The sequence below is a fragment of the Myxocyprinus asiaticus genome, chromosome 30 (genome assembly GCF_019703515.2).
Source record: "Myxocyprinus asiaticus isolate MX2 ecotype Aquarium Trade chromosome 30, UBuf_Myxa_2, whole genome shotgun sequence".
Taxonomy (NCBI): Eukaryota; Metazoa; Chordata; class Actinopteri; order Cypriniformes; family Catostomidae; genus Myxocyprinus; species Myxocyprinus asiaticus.
Genome location: NC_059373.1, coordinates 31,813,934 through 31,827,494, shown reverse-complemented (window position 1 = coordinate 31,827,494; position 13,561 = coordinate 31,813,934).

Below are 13,561 nucleotides of genomic sequence, written 5' to 3'. Positions count from 1 at the left end.
CGTGCTGAGTGACTCCAGCCAGGTTTTCTAAGCAACCAAATTGGCCGGGTTGCAGGGTAAAGTCACAGGGGGTAACCTCCTCGTGGTCGCTATAATGTGGTTCTCGCTCTCGGTGGGGCACGTGGTGAGTTGTGCATGGATGCAACGCGCTCAACAAGCCATGTGATAAAATGCGCGGATTAACGGTCTCAGATGCGGAGGCAACTGAGATTCGTCCTCCGCCACCTAGATTGAGACGAGTCACTACGCCACCATGAGGATTTAGAATTGGGCATTCCATAATCACTTGCAGTCCTAGATTTCTCAAATGGCTGAGAACGACACATCAGTGTTGTGCAACCAGACTCTCTGAGTGAGCAAACACCAACTAATCGTCAAGATAATTCTTGTGCATGGTGCCAGAACATTTTTTTTTTTTTTTTTTTTTTTTTTAACGGAAGGATGCAAAATTGGTTTGCTTTGCCCCCAAAAATGAATCTGAGAAAGCACCTGTGCTTCGGCATAATCTGAATATGGAAATAAGTGTCCTTCAATCTATTGTCACAAATCAGTCCCCCGGCTGTACTTATGACATTATTTGTTTCTTTATCAACACTCTGAATTGACATTTCATTAGATTGAAATTCAAATGTCTCAAATCCAGAATGAGACACAAGCCGCCGTGATATAACCATGCTCTATCATTCAAATGACCCATTTCGAAAGGTTTTACAAATGCTGCCAAGTCGCTAACAGGCACACAGAAGAATTAATGCATGGCTCCCTCCTGTAGTGCAACGTGTAAGCACTAGATGGCAACTGTTCTACAATCAGCGGCACAGCGGATGGAGACCCCGGTGTCTTCACTACTGCGGCCGATCGAATGAGAGTAAATAATGTTTTGCTTGTATTATATCCAGGTATGCATAAAAAATGCCCTGAAGAGTCTATAGTAGGGATGCTCATGGAATAAAACATCTTCCCTGGCATACTGAACGGGGAAGAATGTAGGGAGAAATGCCTTTATTGTATCTATGCATGTATATTAAAAAAAATTGCCCTGAAGTGTGAATACAGCAGAGACACTCACTGAATAAAACTTCTCTGGCATGTTAAACGGGGAAGAATATAGGGAGAATTGCCTTTATTATATCTAGGCAAATATAAAAAGTCACTCCAAAGTGTGTATACTGCAGGGACGCTCATGGAATAAAACATCTTCCCTGAAATGTTAAACGGGGAAGAATGTAGGAAGAATTGCCTTTATTATATCTAGGCATGTATAAAAAAAAAAAAAGAAAAAAAAAAAGAAAAATCGCTGATCAAACCTCTTCCCAGGCATTTTGAGCAGGGAAGAGTCTGTGTACATGGGGGATATTGGGAACAAACTGGTCAACCACAATGGTCCCAGAATTCCTATGGGGGGACAGCGTGTGGTGCTTGTGACTGTGTGTTTTGTGTACACGTGTGCTCGTTGAACATCAAATTCCGTTATGCATGCCCCGAGACCCTTGGTCATGGAGACAGAGGCTGAATTTGGGATGCGATCTCTCAATGTTCGCTCCCCTGCACAAGCTGCAGGGGGAAACTGAACTATATTCTGGTTTTCAGGCTTTCGAGGCGTGCACAACGGCAAACTAATATGTCTAATATGAGCCATACTTAAAAGGTCATGTTAACAATCTTCCAAAAAATGCAGATTTTAGCAGAAAATTGCACACTTTGGCTTGCAGTGTGAATGCAGCTAAACTGTATATAAAACATAGGGTGAGCATGCATGGACAGCGCCACTGTATTCATGACATAGCTTAAGTCTTTAGACACAGATTTCACACTGACCCCAGCCAAGAGAGTAATAAGCCTGGGGTGTATACATCCTAATAGTCACTGTGTCTCAGAAACCTTCACGTGCCATGAATGAGACGCTTCCAACCAACCAGGTAATGGCTATAATTCACGCTAATGCTCTGACCCCATTTAACCTTCCTTACTTTAAATAAATAAGGCACATTTGGTTTTTAAGCTGCCTTGAACATTAGCTGACTGAATGAGGGTGAGGAAAGTGGAAATTGTAGAACAATCCACACCCTCACTAGTGGCACGACCTTCTGCGGATTGTGAACTCTCAGTACTCAAACACCCTCCGCCTACTTGCTCTAATGAATCTGCTATAATTCACAGGCACACTGGCAGATGTTCCAAAGGTCTGGCACTCTCTCATTTGTGCCGCCCACCCCAAAGCTTGCATTTCTCATTTTACTTTCATAATCATCCTCAGACTGCTGAGTCCTCTCATCTTTTCTAAACCACTGCACATTAACTAACAAACTTTTCATGGAAAAATATCCTATGTTTTACTTTTCGGTTAATTTAGGTATTTGACTGTCTGTGGCAAAACACACAAAGCAAAACACACTAACTTCGAGTTTTGCAAAAATTTAGTTATGACCAAAATCAGGGCTCTTAGACAGACAGGTTTGGCTCAACAATACTCAAATTTAGAGAAAACGAAGTGTGAAAATTTGATAATCCACATTTTGTTGGATAATCCAAAAGCTTAAGCTATTTTTCTCAGTTTTAGTGTTGGCATAGTTAATGTGTTTTACATTTTTAAACTATGCATTGCCTTTATTGCGTTTAACTGACAGTTTAGTGTCTCTTCCACCATGTGAAAGGTTCTCTGTGACTATGTCTCCTCTAGTCCCACAGGCATTATTCAATCCTTCCTGAACCATGTGGAACTGCTTACACACACACACGCACAGAGTGAAGCCAATCTCCGACTGTCACAGGACATTTACCTTCATCCTCATGTGCAATATACAGCAATTGCTTTCACAGATGTGCACTGTACCAACAAAGCCTACAGCAACTCTGTGTTTAACTCAAATTCCCTCTTTCTCACATCTCATCTTCCAGATTAAACTTGCATGCATTAGAAATGGTCAGACATGAAAGACAAAAAAAAAAAAAGATCAAAACTTAAACAAAATAGCATGAAATTGCTCAGTTATATCAACATCATAATAAATAAATAAAAGTATTTGCATTTCCTGAAGGAAATACCAGTGCTTGCAAGGCAGCAAAAGTAATGCTTGAATAAATAAATAAATACAAGTTTTAGGGATTGGTTCTATGAAACCCCGCATCAGAGATTACATGTAAGAAAAGACCAAATGCAAGTCAGTTTTCAAATAAATGCAAGGAAGATCAATCTTGCAATTCAGTACCCAAATAGTACAATACCGCTGTTCCCGACAGATTTTGAACGATGAACATTCTATCAATGTGGGTCAATGGGAGATTTTCAAAGTTTAATCTTACATTTTCTTAAAACTTATAAAGTAAAAAAAAAAAAAAAAACATAGCATACCCTATACTGAAATCATCTATAGACTTTAAAGAAATGTTAAGCAGTTTGAGCAGAATTTACTGCAAAAAAATAAATAAAAAATGTGGAGGAGAATAAATATAAAATGGTTGAGGAGTATCAATGCAGTGCTGTAATACAGACAACGTATTAAACATTATATTCAGTTCATATTGCATTGCCCATAGAAGTCACAAGGAAAAAAGGGACAACAGAAAAAATGAAAAAAGTACAGTTGATGTCATAAGTTTGCATACCCTTTTTGTCTCATAAGTTTACATGATACTTGCAGAATTTATACAAATATAAGATATTATATAAAATGTAACACACACACACACACACACACACACACACACACACACACACACACACACACAGTATTAGGAAAAATATAAATAGCTATAAAAATATCAAAAAATCCTTAAAACAAGATCAATTTGATTGATCTTGTTTTAGAAACAACACTGTATATGACATTTAGGTTTTTCAGATAATGTATTTTTAACATGTGTATTTTGTCTTACTGTACTGGCAGAGTTTTTATAGTCAAAACAAGTGAAAAAATCTACCAGTGCTGAAGAAGTAATCCAAAGTATTTAAAACATGTTACTGACCTTGAGTAATCTAACGGAATACATTACAAATGACATTTTACAGCATGTATTCTGTAATCTGTAGTGGAATACATTTCAAAAGTAACCCTCCCAACCCTATCTATATATATATATATATATATATATATATATATATATATATATATATATATATATATATATATATATATAATTACTATATATATATAATGGATGTTTTGTTTTTTGCACCATTCGGAGTAAATTCTAGAGACTGTTGTGCGTGAAAATCCCAGGAGATCAACAGTTACAGAAATAGTCAAACCAGCCTGTCTGGTACCAACATCATACCACACTCCAAATCACTGTGATCACACTTTTTCCCCGTTGTGATGGTTGATGTGAACATTAACTGAAGCTCCTGACCCATATCTGCATGATTTTATGCCCTAAACTGCTGCCACAAGATTGGCTGATTAGATAATCACATGGATGATTGTTGGTGCCAGACGGGCTGGTTTGAGTATTTCTATAACTGCTGATCTCCAGGGATTATGCACAACGGTCTCTAGAATTTACTCCAAATGTTGCCAAAAGCAAAAAACATACAGTGAGTGGCAGTTCTTTGGATGGAAATGCCTTATTGATGAGAGAGATCAGAGAATGGCCAGACTGGTTCAAACTGATAAAGTCTACGGTAACTCAGATAACCATGTTGTGGCTGATGGGTGTATATACAGTACTGTAAATATTGGTTGTGAATTGAGTCCCTCTATTGTCCCAAGTATTTTTGCATTTATTTTTATGATAAACATCTTGTATATTCTGCAAGGGGGTGCAAAATTATGACCTCAGCTGTAATGTGTAAGGATGAGGGTGTGAGTGAGGAGAGGCAATGGGGGAAAAAGATGAGAAGTTTATACTGGGCAGAACAAGGGAGCTTGGGTGTCTTGTGCCAATCTGAACCATGACAAGATTTTCTGATGAGAAAGACTGAGAGAGGAGATGGGAAGAAGGGAAGAGTGTGCTTATAGTATAGTACAGAAACATCTGTGTTGCATTTGCATTAGGCTGTGAAGAGAGCATCAGGTTCACTGTGCTCCTTATGTGCTGGAGAGCAAATCACAACTGCACTGCTATAATACTGTGAATCACTGCTGTTCTCATGCCTTTATACTTCTTTATCTCACCCTCTCTCCCTAGTGAGGCCTTGCAAGTATACAAACAAACATTTGTCTGGAAAATGCGAATAGTGCAAATTACTCACCAATGTGACATCATAAGATCTGCTCTGACAGAGTTCAAAGTAGTGTTGGGTTCGAGTCCACCTTAGTCGTGTCTGAGTCAAGTTTGAGTATTTAAACAATCGAGTCTGAGTCGAGTCCGAGTCCAAAAGAGGCCGAGTCGGACTCAAGGCCGAGTCCATAACAGGCCGAGTCGAGTCCGTATGAATCTGTTCATGAATCTGAATTAAAATTGTAACCGTAAACTCAACAACAATATTTTAAGCTTATTTTAAACTTCACAACTAAGAAAACAGTTTGTCAATATAAATGTAACAAAAACACCTCTGTTCCCTTTCATATATATATTTTATGATTAGTATCATGCTGGACAAACTTCAAAGTGGTTTCAGAATGAAAGCATATGCTTTAGCTGTATGAAGACAAAACTGTTCTTCAACACAATTCTTATTGTGTTCTGTTGACATTTCAGTTATTTGTTGCTTTTTCCCCTCCACTCAAAAATAGACTAAAGAAAGTGAAAGCTGTGTCATTACAACCAGAGTTGTTATTATTTTGAATTTTAATTTAGTTTTTATTTCTACTTCATTTTCAATTTGTCAATTCAATTTAATTTAGGGATAATTTTAAATAAAACTATCTATAGAAATAAGTCTATTCTGAGATTTCTTTCTGAATATTTTTTCTCTATCTGCTGACTGATTTGGGAAGATACAGTACATACAAATGAGTCAACACAGTAGTAATTAGCATATGCTGAGAAGTTATGTCTCACAATTTGACTGCAAATGTTACACCCAAAAACGCAGGAAATGCCCACTGATAATATTAGGGCCATGTCATCACGGACATGATTTTCTAGTTAATTTGTGGGAAACCGCACAATGCAGGGCAGTTCTGCATGCTGCTCGTGTACTTAATTCCCTGATGCGCCCATGTGCATCTCACAGCAGCTGCCGCAGAAGATAATAAAAAATAATAATAATTTGATATTTGCTTGAGCAGCAGCCACGTTGGTCTGCAATCAGTCTGAAATCTTTAAATACCAACCAAAGAAAATTTCATTGAGCTCTTCTTTAACTGCAAAAACATGGAGAATAATAATTTTGAGTCATAAATTGATCAGAATTGTCCTTCAAAAATGTCAGAGATGTAGGCTAAAAAACGACGTGCGTAAGTTACCCGGTGGTTTACAATAAAAATAAAAAACATTTAAAATAAAAACATCATAACCAACTAAATTCATCTCGTAACATGAAGTTTAGCTTCATACACAAACTCTGTCATTGAATAATACATTTATTTTATAGTCTACAATTAAATTATAAACAAAACATTTCCCTCCCCAAAATATCCTAATATTTAATTGTGCATGGTTGAATGTTGTAAAAGAATGTATTTTAAGCTGATTGTCAATGATTTGAAAATAGTCAGTCATTAATAAATAGGTGCTGTTTATCTGTTTAGAGTTGCTGTCTGTTTTAGCAATAACTATTTTTTTCCCCCTCGACTATTTAAAAAGTAACACAGTTAATTCATCAATCTATTATGGACCAGTTCAAGCTGACAACACTGCGTGGACCACAAGAGACTACAGAAGCCTACATGTGTAGATACATTACTCCTAAAAAGACTTAATATCCAATATTAATACTATTTTTATGTATTTTTATTTCGATGTTTTAAGCACGATGAAACCACAATGCGAGCACCATCTTGGCTGCACAAACGCCACTTGCCATTTTACTAGTTGTCAGGTCCCGTGTCATGTGAAACTGCCTTGTTTAGTTTCTATTACATTGGATACATACCCGTCTTTATGCTTTCATCATAAAGAATGCTGATGTTGGGGCCTGGGTAGCTCAGTGGTAAAGACGCTGGCTACCACCCCTGGAGTTCGCTAGTTCGAATCCCAGGGTGTGCTAAGTGACTCCAGCCAGGTCTCCTAAGCAACCAAATTGGCCTGGTTGCTAGGGAGGGTAGAGTCACATGGGGTAACCTCCTTGTGGTCGCTATAATGTGGTTCGTTCTCGGTGGGGCATGTGGTGAGTTGAGCGTGGTTGCCGCGGTGGGTGGCGTGAAGCCTCCACATGTGCTATGTCTCCGTGGCAACGTGCTCAACAAGCCATGTGATAAGATGCGTGGGTTGATGATCTCAGACACGGAGGCAAATGGGACTCGTCCTCCACCAACCGGACTGAGGTGAATCACTACGCGACCATGAGGACTAAACACATTGGGAATTGGGCATTCCAAATTGGGAGAAAAAGGGGGAAAATCCACAAAAAAAAAAAAAAAAAAAAAAAGAAAAGAAAAGAATGTCAGTGTTATACAGTAGTCTCTGTAGTAACATTCAAGCGTATTGGTTGACTAATGAGTGTGCCTGTGCACATGCGCGTGTGTGTTTGCTTAAACACAGTGAAACAACTCTGGCTACATCTATGACATCAGGGGGTGCTACAGCTGCATGCAGACAGAGATGTGTTCATTAATTTCTGTTTTGTTGTTATTTTTTTATTATGCATCACAAATGTCATGGACTCGGTTGGATTCGGGGGGGGGAAATCCAGAGTCCCAAAGGCTCAAGTCCCAAGAACTGAGCAAAAACTGAGTCCATGACAAGTCCAAGTCCATTAAAACTGGACTCGTGACTCGGACTCAAGTCCAAGTCCAAACTCGAGTACCCCAACTCTAGTTCAAAGCCTGTCAACCCTAGTGTGGAAAATCCTCTGGGGACCCGGATGTGCTTCTCAATATGCCACAAAGTGCAAGACAGCTTTATGATTACATGTAAAGTGTGAAGAACGCAGGGCAGCCCCTCTTCAAGACAACATATTTATAACGAATGCTCACAGAACAAACACAGTTGTGACACAAAGTTACCCTTTGGCACATGTGTGTGTGTGAACCATACATATGCATGACACAAACATATACTAGTGTCTCCCAGTCATAAACAGACAGCTTGTCACATGAGAGTGGAAGAGGTGCTCTGAAGTGGTACAGCTGCTGGGCAGAGCCTGCGGAGCCATGCTGGAAGTCCTATTTCTTTGAGTGCCTGCCTGATCACTATAGTTTAGCACTGTCAGCAAATTCACACTCCGTTTCGGGACAGTAAACCTTCAGGCTTTCTTTGCAGCATGGAGAGAGAAAGGCAGGGAGAATGTAAATCAAAGCATATGCTGACAGAAAATCACTCTAATTTCAAAGGCCTCTGCAAAGATCTTGACAAGGCCCTAAGACACCAAACCATTAAAAACATAAGGGGGTGCCAAAACAACTGCTGTGATTCTGGGAAGAAAATTAATGCTGCGGATGATGCCTGATGTCACGGCACGGTTGGAACGCCTTTATTCTGTTGATGTGCAAAGAAACCTTGGAAATCTGAAATTAATTTCAGAAAAAAAGAGCCTTGTGCAGAACAGATGCATAAATACACTAGAAACAGTGGAGGACAATGCAGTTAGAAGACACGGAAGTGTTTTAGGTTCATCTCGCTCCTTTGTAAAGTATGTCTCAAGAGCTTGAAGGTGTCCATTTACCTTTCTAGCAAGGAGACAGTAGTGGGCTCATGAGTTCAAGACAATAGAGCTGCCAACACCAGCATTCACTCCTCCAGCACTACCTATGATTTATGGGTAGTAATTACTTCACTGCCGGTGACATCATCTCACCACGCTTCCCGCACAAAAGTGACTAATTAGCTGTGCTGTCTTATAATGCCTGCAATATCTTTTTCTATTTTTTTTTGTTTTTGTGTGTGTGTGTGTGTGTGTGTGTGTGTGTGTGTGTGGATGACAAGCATGTCAAAACAAGACATTTCAACATCCTAAGGCAACACTGCTATCTCTGTAGCAACCTTTTCTACGCAGGCATACATTAATACACCATCTCAGTCTCTCGTTCTCTCAGACACATAATTACAAACACTCCATGGTGTCTCACAGAAGCACACTAAATCCCTGCAGACTGCTTTTAAACAGTTAGCTCAAGGAGTACATACGGAGTATGATGTGCAGAGGTTGCCCTCTTGAACTCTTGGTCGGGAAAATTTAATGATCACACAATTTTTCGGCTACAACTATGAACCTAATGCAATACAAGCACTCATGCACAAAATCTTAAATACATGCATGCGCACATGCAAATATGACAGCCACATGTCTCTTTACTGTTTGCCATATACACCGATCAGCCACAACATTAAAACCACCTGTCTAATATTGTGTAGGTCCCCCTTGTGCCGCCAAAATAGCACCAACCCGCATATCAGAATAACATTCTGAGATGATATTCTTCTCACCACAATTCTACAGAGGAGTTATTTGAGTTACCGTAGACTTTGTCAGTTTGAACCAGTCTGGCCATTCTCTGTTGACCTCTCTCATCAACAAGGCGTTTCCATCCACAGAACTGCCGCTCACTGGATGTTTTTGGCACCATTCTGAGTAAACTCTAGAGACTGTTGTGTGTGAAAAATCCCAGGAGATCAACAGTTACAGAAACACTCAAACCAGCCCACCTGGCACCAACAATCATGCCACGCTCCAAATAACTGAGATCACATTTTCCCCATTCTGATCATTGATGTGAACATTAACTGAAGCTCCTGACCCGTATCTGCATGATTTTATGCACTGCACCGCTGCCACACGATTGGCTGATTAGATAATCGCATGGATGATTGTTGGTGCCAGACGGGCTGGTTTGAGTATTTCTCCTCTATGTATTGGTATTGCAAAACCACCAGTTTTTTTATTTTTATTTAACTTGGTTCAACCACAGCAGCCATCTTTGTGTCATGCACATGACACATTTTGGTTATACAGAGGTTACGGAAACCTCAATATCTCAGCTCAGGACGGTCCTTGCTCTTTGGAACAAAAACTGATCTCTAGAGCACATTACAAGGAACATGTTCATATATAAACATTTTGCACATTCTTGTTCCTTAGACTTAGAAATTAAGTCCTGATGTAGTGATCAAGATCACTGAAAGTTCTACTTTTAGGGTCAATTTATAATGGGAAGTAATGTTGTCACGGTACCAAAAGTATGGTAGTTGGTACCGATACCAGTGAAATTTCACGGTTCTCGATACAAATTTCGATACTACAGCAAAAACACGCTAACATTATAATGTGCTATTGAACACATTAGTTTAGTTATTTTTAATTATTTTAATAATTATAGTTTAATAGTTTTCCAGAACATTCCAGAACATTTTTTAAAGTTTAATTTAATTTGATCATCAAAATGGTGTCTAATCAATAAATTCTTAAAACTTTTATCTAGTGAAAATAGACACTGCATCTGTGACACAGTGATGATGCCCTGTTTTTTTTTTTTTTGCCAAACTTTTATTCAACAGCTGTCTTGCTTGCAATATTTTGATTAATTATTATTATTATTATTATTATAGTAATACATTTTACTATAGAGTTGTAATATATTTGTATTCAGTTTCAGGCATATAGATTTTATTTTGAATCATGCTTTTATTATGACGTGTTTTTTTTGCCAGATGCTTCATTTTTCCAGATAAACAGTTTGCAACAGTGTGATCACTGAAGACTTTCAAGTCATGTCTGAAATCTGTTTACACTGTCCTTTGAGTTTGACAAATGAAATGTAGGACATAGTTTTGGAGTGTTTGTATTTTAGACTATTGGTGTTTGTGTATGTGGTAATTTTGAAATGTTATGTTTTACATTTTATTACTGTGAAGCACTTTGGTCAACTAGTTAGGTAAAGTTTGACATATATTCACAGATTCGAGCTTCCCGGATCAATAACATAAGCAAAAGCCTCGTTCCAAACATACTAAGGTAGACAAAGAGCTACAACCTAATTTTCATAGAAACGAGCTGTTCTCCAAGCTGGACAAATAACACTGGTCTTTACATGCAGCCGGCTATGAGACGAGTGCGCAGGGACCGTCTACAAAGTGCAACACTGAAAAGCGATTATATGCGTGTATATTTTACTCTTCTACAGTGTAGTGTCACCAAAATCACGTCACACATCAGTGGTCTCCTGCTGGTTATACTACAGCACTTAGTTTGGACCAATTTGCTTTTGCATAATTTTGGGTAATTTTTATTGAGACAAATATTCAATACATTAACTCTTATACAGTGTAGTATCATCAAATTCAGTTCACACATCAGTGGTCTCCTGTTGGTTATACTACAACACTTAGTTTGGAAAAATGTGCTTTATACTATGCAAAAGCACACTTTTCCAAACTAAGTGTTGTAGTATAACCAACAGGAGACCACTGATGTGTAAAGTGATTTGGTGACTACACTGCATAAGAGTAAAGTTATTGAATATTTTTCCCAATACACATTCCCCAAAATTATGCAAAAGCACATATTTCCAAACTAAGTGTTGTAGTATAACCAACAGCAGACCATAGATGTGTGATGTGATTTTGGTGAGTGAAAAGTGAAGTTATTTATTTTTTTAGTTTTATATATATATATATATATATATATATATATATATATATATATATATATATATATCGCTTTTCAGTGTTGCAGTTTGTAGACTGTCCCTGTGCACTTGTCTCACAGCCGGCTGCACATAGAGACCAGTGTTATTTGTCCAGCTCGGAGGACGGCTTGTTTTGATGAAAATAGGTTGTAGCTCTTTGTCTACCTTAGTATGGTTCAAAAGAGGCATCGTTTGTGTTTTAACATTGTGTTTCGCTTATGAGTTATTTGGGACATGTCACAATTTTAATTTGATTAATTGTCCATTTCAGTGCACAAGGAGTAAAAGAGCACGCGTTCAAAATAAGCCAGTAAGCATTTTAAAGCAGTCGTGTGTAAGTCATACTGCGCGCTGGTACCGGATTGAGTCGGTGCTCAGTACTACCGGTACTGCAGAAACACCGGTATCGTTACATCTTTTTTTATTTTAGTATCGACTTGATACCGACGTACCGGTACTTTTGACAACACTAATGGGAAGGGTCTCAATCCTAACTTTTTTTAGGGGGATACATAAGTATAGTGTACATGCAGAATATTCCAGGTTTGAGACTTCTCTTATTTTTATTTTTTTATGGGGGCGAGGCAATTTTTTAACATTTCGCCTCTCGTTCAGTTTGATTATCCCTGGTGGGGGACCAGATGGGAACCTGAAATTTTCACAGATATAAGTCCTCTATGGTTGCATTCTGCTGTAAACAATTTTTTTGTTTGAGATTCCACTGGTCGCAGAACTAGGGCTAGTAGAAATCTGGGGAAAAGCCTACTTTATTCATGCATTTTGAGAAATGAACTGATGTAATTTAAGCATTACAAATAATACAAATGAAGAGCATTTTACATTAATTATGTTTAGGATTGACATACCACAATTTCAAGCTACATGTTTGATAGAAGCTGTGAGATTTCCTCACTCAGTCTCTCTGAAATATTGTGGGAGCCTCCTAAGTTCTAAGTCTAAGGAACAATAATGTGCAAAATTTTCATATATAAACATGTCCCTTGTAATGTGCTCTAGAGATCAGTTTTTGTTCCAAGGAGCAAGAACCATCCTGAGCTGAGATATTGAGGTTTCCGTAACATCTGTATAACCAAAATTTGTCTTGCGCACATACACACTTTCCAGCAAAACATTTCACAAAAAGAAGTTTGTTAGGCTTAAAAAAAAATTTAAAATAACATTTTAAAAATTGTTTGTTAGGTAACTGTCTTTATTTACTGAAAGGACCTTGTGACTAGTTGGTTAATTGCAAAAATGGAAAAGTGAAAAAAAAACTTTGCCTCTTGGTTTGATTTTGTGTTATCTAATGCAAGACATCCATACATTTTTTTGTGTGACTTAAGTATTCAAATCCTTTCTAGCATTTAGATCCTTAAATAATGGAATACAGTTCTGATATTTTTCTTTTTATCTTGTTAGTAGACATCTCAAAATATTGTGCATTAGTTCAATGGTTCTCAGTGAGGGGCAGGGCCCCCTAGGGGATGATTCAGTGGAATTAATTATATGAAAAAAATAAAGTGAAAAAAGATGTCATAAGTACCACCTGTTTTCAGCAGGGTGCAGTAAGCGAAACTCCAGCTGTGTAAGCAGGTTCTGAAACTAAGCAGGGTCTGAAATTCAGCCAAGGTGGTTGGTAGATGAAAATTTTTTACCAGCCAGTAATATTTCTAACCAGCCATTTTGTATTTTATTATAGTGCATTTGGTGGATTTTACAGACATATGAGACAAACAATACTGTATGCATGTTTAAATATTAACTGCATTTTTAAAGAATTTTATTGTTTTATTTTTTTATTAAATATTTAATTGCCAGATAGTCCATTTAGAATAATTTTTCAGATAAATTATTACAACAAAACTAAATTTGTATTTTAAAGTACATATGTG